The following is a 14,304-nucleotide window of genomic DNA, read 5'->3' on the forward strand; positions in this document are numbered from 1 at the left end:
ACCCATGTGGTGGAACAGAAACCAATGCGGGGTGTAAACAAAGTTTACATCCAGTTGAATGCTTATATCTTAGGAAGAAGTTGCCATAGTAAACACATAGTGTACCTCTGTGAGTAAGAAACAGAAGGTCTATGATCCTAATCAAGATGGAGAGAGCTGCCAAGAGTGCACTAGGTGAAATTATCTGTTCATAATCGACTTCAATAAGTGCTGAAAGTTGACCTGTTGGTTTTAACGATATGATGTGAAGTGAAAAATTCTAGGTGTTCAAACAGTCCAAGAGAGTGAATTAGCGGTCCTTGACTAAGTAAAAACACTTGTGCTGTGCAATAGTGCAATTACTGTGATTCGAGCTTAATTCGGTTAAAACATAGCTACCTATTTCCTGCTTGATTGTAGCATCTGGAAAAAGAGTATGTGACATTAATTTTTCCAGAAGCTACAATCAAGCAGGAAATAGGTAGCTATGTAGAATTTTTCACTTCACATCATATCGTTAAAACCAACAGGTCAACTTTCAGCACTTATTGAAGTCGATTATGAACAGATAATTTCACCTAGTGCACTCTTTGCAGCTCTCTCCATCTTGATTAGGATCATAGACCTTCTGTTTCTTACTCACAGAGGTACACTATGTGTTTACTATGGCAACTTCTTCCTAAGATATAAGCATTCAACTGGATGTAAACTTTGTTTACACCCCGCATTGGTTTCTGTTCCACCACCTGGGTGTTGTGGTATTAATACTGTTTTCAACATATATATTTTCACAATATATATACCAGTCTTTATTCTTTGTTTTGTAAGGCTGGGGGCCAGAAGAGCAGTTGACGAGAGATACCTTCAAACACCTGGGCTCTCCACAACATACAGGGGTACAGAAAATAATTGTGGTGCACCCCAGTACAGACAGTAAGGCCTTGCCCCATTGATTTTTAAGGGACTTGGTGACACTAGTAGAGCAAGAGGTTTAGATGCCAAAGAGAAAAGCCAGCGTTCCTTCTTACGCATGAGGGTATTTCTCAGCAGCATCTTCCTAGTAAACAATAAAGGGAAGAAGGCAAGGGTGGCTCCTCAATTAGAGTGGAGGAGTGTCGCCCCACTGCTTTCTCGCAATGCGAGAAGCAGAAACATAAAATTGTATTTTAAATGCCTGGTTGGGGGCCGGTGGGAGGGTATGGCTGGTTGGTTCCGAGAGGAGTGGCTTGCCCGCTGTTTTGAGCTCTGACTGCTTGGTCTGCCATCTAGGGCCAACAAAACCAGTCATGCACACAATAGATTCTGCATGCAGCCTATATACAGTAAATGGCATTCCTACAGGAGTCAGGCGGGGCGCTGTCCGCACCAATCACAACGCTGCTATTGCAGCATTGTGATTAGCCGAGGGGAGGGAATATGCATGCTTCCTGTTACTGCTGCTGAATGCGGGACCCGGCCAGGAGTGAAGGCGGCGCGGGACCCAGTAAGGTAAGTTTAAAAAGAATACCACCCCCCCCCCCCCCGGACGAACACCTGCAAGACAGTTTCCCCCCTGCCTCTCCCTCCCCCCCACCTGCGAGTCATGCAAGCCGTGACTGGAAGGTCAGTCCAGTAAAAAAAATCTTAAGGAATTCAACAGCTATCTAGCTTACAGACATTTCAAGATGGAGGGGATCTATCTACTGTGATAAATGTACAGAGGAAATCAACAGGATAGTCGCTAGACTTGAAGGAATCTAACTTTCTGTACCCATGTTTGGTTACTGTAGTTCCTATGGAGAAAACTGGTACAGGAGTTCAGGGTACTCCCGATTGAATCATCTTATGCCCTCAGATGTTCCTCCAAACTGATCAAACCAACAGTTGCCTAGCAAGGGCCCACAGACTCAGATCAATTGTATATGTGGATGACATGATCTATATAGCCCAGAATAATAATAATAAGATTTGTAGAGCGCTTGGTTGCTCCAACTGGAGCGTCCCAGTGCAGGAGAATGTCTTGTATCGGCTCTGACATACATACCCGATAAGAAAGGAGCGACTTGAAATATAGTCTAAACCTCACATTTTCCAAAAAGTTGCTTCTGAAAACTCAGACCTGAGATGAACTGGTAATATGTTCCATCATCTTGAGGCTCAAAACCCAATGGAGCAGCCACCCATCTGGGTTCTTCTCACCACAGGGACCTCCACCAGCCTGGCACTGTTTGACCTGAGACTTCGGCAAGGATGGTATGGTTTCATCAGCAAGGACAGGTAGTGAGGGCTGTTGCCATTAAACATTTTGTGCCAGAGGCACAAAGCTTTAATGGCAATTCTTTTGCTCAAAGGGATCCAGTGAAACTTGCCCAAGGCCAGGGCTGTAGGGGCACATATGGGAAGATTTAATAATAGCCGTGCTGAGGCGTTTTGGACTCTATGCAGCTTTTGCAGTCTGCCTAGAGAGACAATAGATAATACATTGCAATAAACCAATTGGGATATTACCAGGGCCTGCATAATAGTTTTCCTGTCGGCTATAGGGAGGAGGTAAATGAGCTTCCTTAGAATTTGAAGTGTGTTGAAATATTTCCCCGCTACAAAAGCAGTCTAGCAATCAAATATCAAGCTAGAATCAAATCAGATCCCCAAGTTTTTAACTTTAGCCTTGGGGCGGGAACAGGACCCAAAGGATCCGGCTACCAAGCAGAGGACCAAACAGAGGAAATGTTCCCAATAAGGACCTCCGTTTTATTGACATTGAGTTTAAGGTAGCTCCTATCCATCCATTCTGCCAGTTCCAACAGGCAAGATCTGAATTGCTCTGCAGCACATTCCTCATCCTGCTAGAGGGTGACAACGAGCTGCGTGTCAATGGTGTAAGATACAATAGTATCATCATGTCACTCGATGACTTCTGCCAGGGGTCGCATGTAAAGATTGAATAGAGTAGTGCTCAGCGTGAAACAGGCACACCATTTTGTTCCAAGTACAGTGAGCACTTTGGCTGCTGGAGGATTTGGGATTTTTGATAAACCGGGAGAAGGTGGATCTGATTCTCAAGAAGAGAATGTTTTTCTTTTTAATGGTTTTTGATAAAACGTGCAGAAGGCATAAAGAAGGATCTCAGACAAGTCTTAATGGGCAACATGCTCTCCCCGAGATTGCTGGCCATAGTAGTAGATCTTTTGGATTATTCTTACCATTCCATCTGCCTTTGCCCACTTCATTATCGACCCTACAGCACCTGAAGTTAAGAGTCCTTCAGAAATGTTTGTTGTACTCATGGAGATTCTGCTGTCGAGGAGGCCAGGTATGAAATATCCTGGTGGCTGGACAATATGCAAATATTGACCTGCCAGAAGAGCTTCGGTCAGACTCCCAAAATCATTGTAGAATCAGACACCAGCAGGTGGGGCTGGGTGACACAATACAGATATGTGTCCACAGGGGATTAATGGTCATAAGATGAGTTAGGCCTCCACAACAACTGCCTGAAAGTTCTTGGAGGGTTACTCGCTGCTGTTTCCTGGGAAACAGAGTAAGATATTGTGTCCTTCTGAGAATGAACAAAATCCAAGAGACTCGCGGGTATAAAGGCTTCTGGAATTTTGCCTAGAGAAAGGGATATTCGTCAAGGCAGTCCACCTACCAGATCAAGACAACTCAGTGGCGGACTGGAACTCAAGGTTCTTGAAGCCTCCACCGACTGGCAACTACAAACTCAAATCTTTAGGTAACTCACATGCAGATATGGCCTACCACTGATGGATTTGTTCATTCAGGCTGAACACCCAGGTCTGACTGGTTTTCAGTTGGAGCCCAAAACCAGAGAGGACACAAGTGGATGTCTTCCTTCAGAACTGGAGCAAGGGTTTGAAATATGCCTTTCCACATTCATGATGATCGCTTGAGTTACAGCAGAAACTAGGAAACATTAACCAGATTGAACAATTACCACTCCAGTTTGGAGGTCATGAGTGTGGAACCTTTTCCTTCTGGAGATGTCCTGCAAATGTGAAGTCCTATTTCCCCTTTTCTAGGAACAACTTCTAGATCTGAGAGGACAGTCCAAACCCGCTATTCAAGGCAACCTTTCAACATTTTATAGCTCATGTAGTGGGGAATTTCGGGGAAAGAGGAGTTTTGATGGGAATTTTGCAAGGGGTTGCTTCTTTTATTGAGCAGTCCTTGTTACAGATCAAACTGAAACATCTGGTGTGTTTGGTGCAGTGCTTATTTTGAGCCGGTGGTGTCTGGTGCTCGGCACCGGCACTTAATTGCCAACACCGGTAATTATGATACACTGCCACATATGTATTCATTAAATAAACATTTAAAATTACTAATACCTGCTGTTCAAGCTATCATTGCTTTGGGGGCCTGGAATAGTTTGCACTGCCAATCTTGTAGGAGTGTGATGGTTAGTAGTTGTGTTAGCACTGTCAGTGGTGGGGCAATGGGTGGTGCAAGCTGGAGTGGTCTCTGGAGGAGAGCCCTGGCACTTCTTTTTATACAAATTAAGCACTGGTTTGGTGTCTGGCAGGAGACCTTTATGCCCTGGGGGCTGATATTGTTTGTGTCCTGAATTTACTCTCTGAATTAGATGAGTCAGGAAAAGATTATCAGACAGTGAATTCCTTCTGATCTGTTATTTCAGCAGAGCATGCAGACCTAGCATACAAACCAGTGGTAAGTCATCCTTTGGTCTCAAGTTAATGAAAGGAATTAGGCTTGTCAATCCTCTGAGGCCTGATACTCAAAACTTTGTGATGTCAACAAGGTTTTTTCGTAACTATCTGTATAATTATAGCCTTTCGGGGAAGAAATTGTTTGCAAAGCTGACAATGTTACTATGCCTCATTTCATGCAAGAGAATTTACAACATCCATTGTTGGGTGTGATTGGGCGTTCATTTACTCCAGATGGGGTAATGTTCACAATTGCCAGATGGACTAAACCCATCACTCAAATTGTTTCAACCCAGCATTCCAAGACAACCCTAAGTTGGGCGTGATTAGATGCCTGCAGTAATATGACAATGTTTCACAGGCTTTGAGATCTAGGAGGGTTAGTCAGTTGTTGTTACTGTTAAAGAAACCATTCAACGCCATTTCCTCCATTTGGCACAATGGGTTAGATACATTATGCAAGAAGCAGCCATTGATTTGTCCTATTCTGTAGCGCACTTGATCAGAGGCATGATACCTTTAAAAAAATGTTCCCTTAGGAACAAAACTAGAAGATATTTAAAAGGTGGCAGGCCAGTCTTCAGATTATACATTTAAAAAGTTACTTTAAAATGGTCTCAGATTTTGCAGCATTGGTGGGAAGCTTTGAAAGAGCATAACTGAAGAATCTATTCCTGACATAAAATGTAAAATTTCCTAGCTAATGTGAAGGGAAGTTTACATTCTATAAAAGGCACGGAGGCGAAGATTATTTATCCCACTTTTATACTGTATAGTATACCCTCCCTGCATGGTCAGTGATTTCGTATGACAAGTTAATTAGTTCTTATTATATATTTCCAGGGCTTTAAGTGGGGCGGGTCCCTCCAAAACTCAGAACAGGCAGCAATTACATACTGACACTGAAACAGGTTCCTTTATGGTCCCATATTTATGCCCTTAAATTCACATGCAAAACCCCTGATTAATTTCTGAACAAGAAGTAATCTATGTCAGCGATGTAGCTCCGGTTTACCATTCTTTATTTACTCTTACATTCCCTAGTTGTATTTGCTTTTTCCAGGATTTGGTTTTCGTAGGTTTTTTTGTGCATCATATTACTCTTGAATAAGGCGCACTCTGAGTTGAGTCCTCTCTAGGTGTCTCTTTAAGTTCACATTGTTGGTGTGAGTTTATAACGGGTCACTACTGAGAAATCTGGGCTTCTGGGTGAAGGAAGTGCAAATTTCTCGCAGTGTAAGTTTCTCATACTGCTGGTCAGTGGGTCATGTAGGAAGCTGGCTCGGTATATAATATACCAAAGTAAGGTTTAGTCCAGTGGATCCCCAGAGGTACAGCAGAGGATAAAGTAGATAATACCTTACTATCGAGTTAGTTGTAGCTGGGCTGATCAGTTAGGCTTATCAGATGGTTGTTTTAAGCATTGATTGTACACACTCAGGCAAGAAATGGAAGCACACACTCAAATACTGAATCCAGAACAATTGTTTGTATAAAAAGTTGTTACTTTGTTATTTATTCTAGAACCAAGAATCACTAGGTGCAGGTAAGTTTTACAGTTTGGTAGAAGTAGCAATATTTTTCAAGAATGCAATAACGTTTTGTAAATGCATTTATACACTGTATAGCATTAAAAATGTTTTCTGTCAATGTCAAGTACAGTTTTACTTCTTTTTTTTGGGGGGGGGGATAAGGTAAGACAGTTCAATGCGATGGATAGGACTTTCAATGCAATCCTGTGGAGGAAAACAATGTTATACGGTTTGCAGGTAAGTACTCTACTTACTTCCCCAGGCTTTGGGGGTTTGAGACAACACAAGGTAAGGTCCTAGACCAGGTAGGTACTGCAAAACTAGCGGCATGGGTGGGCCTGGTGCAGGGGTAACTGGGCCCAGTGTTATCCAATGGGTAACCTCAAAGAGGCACATTTTGCAGTTAGGTACCACGGTCTTAGGGCAAATGCCCTGGGGGTTGTAGTGAGCTCAAGGAGAGGGCGGAGGGCACAAAGCAGCACCAAAGCTACACCACCAGCGGCACAGGGGTGGCCGGGTGCAGGGTACAAGTCAGCGTTGTGCTCCCAATGCTTCTCAATAAAGGTCGTCGTTTTTGGAAAGAGGCTGCCGGCTTGAACTAGGAGGCTGGACGAAGGTGACCAATGGCTGGGCAGGCAAGTTGGATAGCCTGGGTACTGTCAGCTGAGCTCCCCAAAGTTGGGGGCGGAAGATGCAGAGGTGCCTTCTGGGGTCAGGTTTCCTTAGCTGGATCCGGTCGCGGGAACCCTTCAAACAGAGGCTGCAGGCATACGGGGGGGGGAGTTCCTGGAGAGGTCAGCCATCGATGCAGACAAGGGCAGGATCGCTGAGGAGACTTCAGAGGATAGGCGAGTCACTCGAGCCCGGGCGTCTGGTGCAGAGTGGTGCAGTGTCGCTGATCCACCTGGATCCAGAGACTGGTGGTGATTTCTTTGCTGGACAAATCCGGTGTCCACAGAAGACAGGTGTCTTTGTTGAAGACAGCACAGGTCCTCCGGTGTGCTTGAGGTTGCTGGCTGCGGGCCACGCCGGTTTCTGGCAGTCAGAGGACACAGGCTGGTAGGGATAGGGCCAAGTAAGTCGTCTTCTTCTCCACTGCTGCACGCTCTTCGGTCGTTCTTTTTAGGATGTCGAATCTGAGGAACAGGGTTCAGGGAAGCCCTTAAATACTAAATGTAAGGGTGTTACTGGGGTTGGAGGGCAGTAGCCAATAGCTACTGTCCCTTAGGGTGACTACACCCTTCAGGTGCCCCCTCCCTTTAGGGAGAGGGGCACAGCCTTATTACTATTGGGCCTAATTCTCCATTTCAAAATGGATAATTCCTAAGAGAGAGGTTCACCTCTGCTCCTGGCGACCCTAGGGGTGTGCCAGGCTGAAGTGGACCCTCCTACTCTGCTTACTAATTTTGCCGCCTCTCCTGCCTCCGAAAGAGAGGCTTGGACAGGGGCGGGCATCTCCACTAGTTGAAGCTGCCAAAATCAGCACATCACAAGGTGAGAGCCTTTGAGGCTCACCGCCATGTGGTACTGTTCCTGCCAGGGGGAGGTGTGAAGCACTACCACCCAGAGCAGGCTTTGTTTCTGACCTCCGAGAGCACAAAGGCTCTCACCCCATGGGGTCAGAAACCTGTCTGGTGGTGGCTGGCCAATGCCCTAAGAGTTGGTTGTTTTTCAGGGGGAAATCTCTAAGATGCCCTCTGACTGCATTTTATAATAATTGCAACAATAGCATCAGTGTGGGTTTATTATGCTGACGAGTGAGATACCAGACTCCTTAGCATTCAGTAAATATCCACCATGAAGCTGTGGAATTTGTAATGGCAAACTCCCAGCCCATATACTCAATATGGCTTCACCGCACTTACATCTGAACGGGCACAGACTAGGGTCATACTGCCCTGTGGCCTAGTGCACCCTACCTTAGGGCTGTGAGGCCTGCTAGAAGAGTGACTTACCTATGCCACAGGCAGTGGTGGCTAGGCATGGTGCACACAGGGATGTGTGCCATTTCGACTTTTTAGTTTTGCCTTCACAAAAACACACAGTCTGCAATGGCAGTGTGAGTGTTAGGTGAGGGGTCTCTGAGGGTAGCACAATTTATTCTGCAGCCCTCAGCGGCCTTCTCTGTCCATAAGGCCCTTGGTACCAGTGGTACCTTTTACAAGAGTCTTACTTATATATGGACCAGAGGTGCGCCAATTATGGAAACAATTGTATAGTTTAGGGAAAGAACACAGGTGCTGGGACCTGGTTAGCAGGATCCCAGCACACACTCAGTCAAAGTGCATCAGACATCAAGCAAAAAGTGAGGGTTTACTGCACCAGAAATCCACTTTCCTACAGTCATTCAAGTGTTTAGAAAACATGTTCATACAAACCTTCGCCTGTCTGCAGATTAGACAAAGCCATGGCCACACGTGTCAATTATAACTGGTTCTACCCAAAAGTGTGTGAAAGTACACCGCTTTAACAATATTAATGAGATAAAGTAAAAGAAAATGTAGTACTTAAAGTCGAGTGTGTGTTAAACGTCTGGGGGATAATAAAGTGAAGGAGATGCAAGGAAGTGCATGCAGGAGAGGTCTATCCTATGCAAGAGTTACTGGCTTTGCCAATGTATTTTAGACATGTTGTACACCAGTGTGGCTGCTGCTCAGTATGGCTAAGAATCTGTGGTGTAGAGGAGAGTGGCATGGAGTGTTATAGAGTGGAATGGTGAACAGTGGATTAGAGTGTCATAGAGATGAGTGGCATAGAGTGTCGTGTATTGGAGTAGCATATAATGGAGTTGCTTAGAGTGGTGTGCAGTGGAGTGGCGTGGAGTGGACAGGTGTGGAGTGCATTGGTGTAGAGTGTCGCCGAGTATAGTGGCGTAGAGTGCAGCGGCAAAGAATTAAGGGGCGTACAATGCAACGTTGTAGAATGCAGTTGGGTAGATTGCAGTGTTGCATAGTAGAGTGCACTGGCTTTGAGTGCAGTGGTTTAGAGTACAGTGGCATAGAGTGCAGTGGCATTGTGTAGAATGGAGTAGAGTGCAGTGGTGTAGAGTAGATTGTTTCAAAGTAGAGGGAAGTGTCATACAGTCAAGTGGTGAACGGTAGAGTTCAATGGTGTAGAGTCTAATGGCACAGAGTGGCCCAGACTGGAGTGGTGTAGAGTGCAGTAGCGAAGAGTGCAGTAGTATAAAGCAGACTGGCGTAGAGAGCATTAGCTCAGAGAAAAGTGGTACAGGGTAAAGAGGAGTAGAGTTAAGTGGCAGAGAGTGGAATGGTGCAGAGTAGAGTGCAGTGGCACAGAGTGCAATGGTGTGGAGTGGTGTAAAGCGGAGTGGTGCAGAGTAGAATGCAGTGATGTGGAGTGGTGCATAGTAAAGTGGAGTAGGGTATGCATGGTGTGGTAGCACAATGCCGTTACAGACAACATATTTTCAATTGAAATTACCATTACATTTGCACAGACATACAGTTTTACTAATAAAACTATACAGTACACAAATGATGTCCCCAAGATGTCTTCAGCGAACCAAACAGCTGTATTGTTTGGTAGGCCTTGACCTAAAAAGGGTTTCTAAAGAAGAATGGGAACAATCCAGTCCGAACTGCCAAACCAAGTTCTCCCTGAACTGGAACACAATCAACCTAGGACTGGTTTTGCCCTAGTTATGGGCCCACAAGCCAGCAATAGCTTGGTTCCAGTTACACAGTGTGCACTGGACCCATGTCTGAGCATATCTGTCCCACTTAGGGTTACACACTAAAGCACACAAAAAATGATTGATAGAAGGCTTAAATTGATCTCTGCTACTGGTTATTACTCGAGCCGCATCCAAATTCAACATTTTTTGGCACCACATACCACCTCAGTTTGGATCCAGTTATAGGCCTATCAGTCTTGGACCAGAATTGCATATGATTGGTCCAAACTGAGGTGCCATGGTGTGCAAAATAACAATGGCTTGAGATGCAGCCCTGAATTATTACTAGCGGCTGAGATTAATTAAAGCATTCCATCCATAACTTTTTACATACTACAATAAGGGTTCCAGCATCACCCATGTCATGCCGGGGGTGCGAAATCCATGTGACTTTGGCTCTCAGGCTGTGGTTCCAATTGTTCGAACTTGCCCATCTAGCTGCCCTGGCCACGAAAGAGTGACTGATAACCCAGGCCCTTGTACATGCATGCAAGGGAGATAGGAATATTTCAATTCTAAGCGCCTATGGTACCATAAACCCCCGGCTACGGATGTGAGTGCTCTATTGATAGATGTAAGGTTTTTTGAGCTGTGGCCGTCTTTGTTTTTTTTTTAATTTTAATTATTCCTTACACAGGGAATTTCTTCCTTGTGTAGGGGCACGGGGGGGGCATACTCCCTTTCATCATTTTCAACACACCATGTTCAAAACGTTTATTCATCACTTCACACAAATACTACATCTACAATGTAATTTATACACTTGTGCTAGCACATTTCCTAGGAGAACAGTGACTATTTGCGATTCCTGGGCCCTGAAGATAGTGAAGAAGGGTTATCTAATACAGTTTCTCTCTTTTCCACAAGTGACTGGGGCCCATTTGTGTATGCCAGATTTAATCAATAAGGAGAAAAGGGATACATTGAAGACATCTATTCAAGCTCTTATAGACAAGAGACCAAAAAAGGTGGTGTCAAGAAAGGAACAGGGTAGAGGCACCTACTCCAGAATTGTCCTAGTCCCAGAGATAACAGGATTCTGTCTAGTAAGAGGCCCAAGGAATATCAAAATTACTAAGGTTGTGCATTTTCAGGTTCCATTATCAGTTCCATTCGTTTCTATTTGGCATCACGTCTGTCTCAAGAGTCTTCACAAAAATGATGGCCCAGTTGGTTGACTCCCTTCATCATCAAGGTCTTCCAGTCCTCCCTTACTTGGAGGACTGAATTCTGATAGCAAAAGCAGAATATGAATCTTTGAAGGAAGAGAAAATAATAGCGGATTGGTTTAGAAGCCATGGCCTGATTTTGAACTATGCAACGTATCAACTAAATCCATCTCAGAATTTTCTTTACAGAAGCTCGTTTCAAGACAAACAAGTGTGGTGTTCTTCCCATAGGACAGAGCAACAGAAGGAAGCAACAGCAAGGCACTGGATGAGGATACATGGTCACATAGCCTGCCATATGTTTTTAGTTCCATGAGCAAGACGAATCCTCAGACCTCTCGCAATCCACCTTCTAAAGTACTGAAGATCTTCATCAATGGAATACAAGAATAAACTTCCCGAAAAAAAAACAGATTACCCTTCAACTTCTATGGTGGCTGCTAAAGACATCATCATTGTCCAGGGGATTCCCTCTTAGGAACAGTCCTCACTATGTTTTTACAACATATGTTAGCAATCTTATTGGCTTAACCTAGGTGTTGGACCAAGCCCTTTTTGAAGGGTTATCCCCAATTTGTTGCCTTTTTCCTCCTATTTTTTCTGACTTTTTTTTGTTTTAGGACTCTGGGTACTTTACCATTGCTAACCAGTGATGAAGTGCATATGCTCTCTGTCTAAATTGTAATGGTGATTGGTTTATCCGCGATTGGCATATTCGATTTACTAGTATGCCCCTAGTAAGGTGCACCAGGGGCCTGTAAATCAAATGCTACTACTGGGACTGCAGCACTGACTGTCCCAGCCACATGAATAGCCCTGCAACCATGTCTCAGACCTGCCACTGCAGTGTCTATGTGGGCAGATTCGACCTACCATGTAATCCTGCAACCACTTTCCAGGCCCAAACCTTCCTTTTTACTACATGTAAGGCTCCCCTAAGGTAGGCCCAAGGTAGTCCCATGTGCCGGGTGCACTGTATTTAAAAGAACATGGATCGGTGTGTTTTACATGTCCCAAAAGCGAAACGCTTCCAATTTTGTTTTTCACTATTGCAAGGACAACTCTTCCATAGGTTATCATTGGAGCTGCCTTCTAACCTCTTACAAGTGTAACTTCCAATTGGGAAGAGATGAAGATTTGGAGTCCCTGAACTCACAATTTAAAAACACAGTGAAACTGGTTTTTAAATAGCGTGTTTAAAGGATAACACTTTTCGAAAGTGGGCATTTTCTTTCTTTAACATTCAGTGCCTCAACGTGCATGTGGAATCCTCGTTTGAGGGAGGGTGACAGTTAGGCTGTTAGTGCAATGTACAAGCATACTCCTTGAGCAGGAACTTTCTAATATCAGAAGCTTTGCGTAATCCCCATCGTGCTCACGGAGACAAGCCACAGATTTGGGGAACCTTACGTGGACCTATTTGGATCACACAGAAACTTTCAAGCAGTGTAGTTCTAAGCACAGTTTCCAACTCAAAGAGCATGGAGAGAGAATGCTTGTTTTATATTTCTTCCTAATGTTCCTTCTCTGCATTGTAGGGAGACTGAAATTTTTCTTCCCTCTTTCTTGTTTAACTAAGTCTTCTTCTCAGGATGAAAGAGTGTTACATACATTGGATGTTAAGAGGACCATATTGGTTGGAGTGTACCAAGGATCTCAGGAACTCAGACTAATTGTCTGTTACCTTTGGATAAGTAAACCAGTAACCGTCTGGATCAGGCGGGAACATACAAATATCTGAGAGTAACATTAGATCGCCACCTCAACTATAAGCAATATTTAGAACTGCGGAAAGTAAAAGCAAAACAGCTACTATTTGCATTTAAAATCTTGCACAAAAAAAAAAAAAAAAAAAACTTAGTGACTGTTCGACGACTCACTTATTAAAGGTCATGGCAACAAAATTCTTGACATCAATCACGTATGGATCAGAACTCCTAAACACAAAGGACGCAATAATTCTAAATATCGCCCAAACCAGTCTCTTCAAAAATCTATTCACAATTCCACGCCGCAAGCCTGGATTAGATTGGAATTCGGGTAAAAAAAAAAAAAATCAGATCCCGTCAAGACAAGGAACTCTTGCAAAATTCTATTGGAGAATGAGAGCAGCGGATGAAGAGTCTCTGGCACATTACTGCTATGGTGGACTACGCCTTTATACCACCACTTGAGTGTGTGGGTTTACGCAGTGCTTTAAATGGGCTGGTACTGACCGGTACTAAGTACCGGTACTTTTATATTTTCTCCTTGGAAAAGGAGAGTACTGATACGCATAACGGCCCGGTTTTTATGTGGTTGGTGCTGCGGTCCTGAGCTCCATTTTGGGCAGCTCTTTCTGCACGGCCTGCAATGGTTTAAAGCGCCTTTCAAATAGAGCTGAAGCCTGGGCTGCGCTCGTTCAAAAGCGCCAGCACAGCAGCTCGTCTTCAGTAGAACACAGAACTGCGTGTGCCTCTCTGGAGTGAAAGGTGGAGTATCGCTGCAGGGTGTCTTTCAGAAGGGGTCGGAAGGTATCCATAAAACCGAATAGGCGCGAGTGTAGGCCACATGGTTCCGGGCATGCAGCTTGTTAGCATGCCCACTGTTTTAAACGCCCGCAAATCATCGCATAGCAACAATTTAGATGAAAGGGATTTGCATGAAACAAAATCCCTGCCCTCTAGATGAAATCAATTCATGCTTTTTTTTAAAAAAAAAAAAACAACTGTAGTACGGATTCGTCAGTGTGCCATTTATTGATAAACATTTTTTTATAACCATAAACTTAGGTAAGTACTATGTAAATGGTTAGACATTTTTACACTGCATGCATATTTTTTGCATTCAAAGCGCAGAACGGTAAAAAACATAGCCCCGCCCCAAACTTCATCCCCAATCCACTGCTTATTTTTGGTGAGTACCTGCACTTATTTTTTTCCATTTAAAGCACTGGGTTTACGGCATATCCATTACCACTTCCTGTATTTTTTAGATGTCATTAGGTGTGATCCACCTCATGTGTATTGACTGTGACAAGGAAGAGACGAGGATGAGGTGTAACGACCAGAGCCGCCAACTCTCTAACTGGGAATCCGGGTTCGAGCCTTAGTATCGGCTCAACATCATGTGCTTCTGGGCAAATCGCGTAATCTCCCAGAGCCTAAAAACCAAAATGAATGTGTCCTTGTGCAATGTAACTTGTGCTCATGTAAAGCTCCCAAATACCTTCGGGTCGAGTTCGTGCTGTATAAAGCTACCCTTCACAGACAACGTTAAAG

At 44.2% G+C, this 14,304-nt stretch overlaps 1 protein-coding gene across 2 annotated transcripts in view; it reads right to left on the reverse strand.

Annotated features, from left to right (window-relative positions):
- BCL7B (BAF chromatin remodeling complex subunit BCL7B) overlaps positions 1–14,304 on the reverse strand; it is a 90,834-nt gene that overhangs the window by 75,898 nt on the left and 632 nt on the right. The gene's annotated exons all lie outside the window — the stretch shown is intronic.

The sequence above is a fragment of the Triturus cristatus genome, chromosome 3_2 (assembly GCF_964204655.1).
Source record: "Triturus cristatus chromosome 3_2, aTriCri1.1, whole genome shotgun sequence".
NCBI classification, from domain to species: domain Eukaryota; kingdom Metazoa; phylum Chordata; class Amphibia; order Caudata; family Salamandridae; genus Triturus; species Triturus cristatus.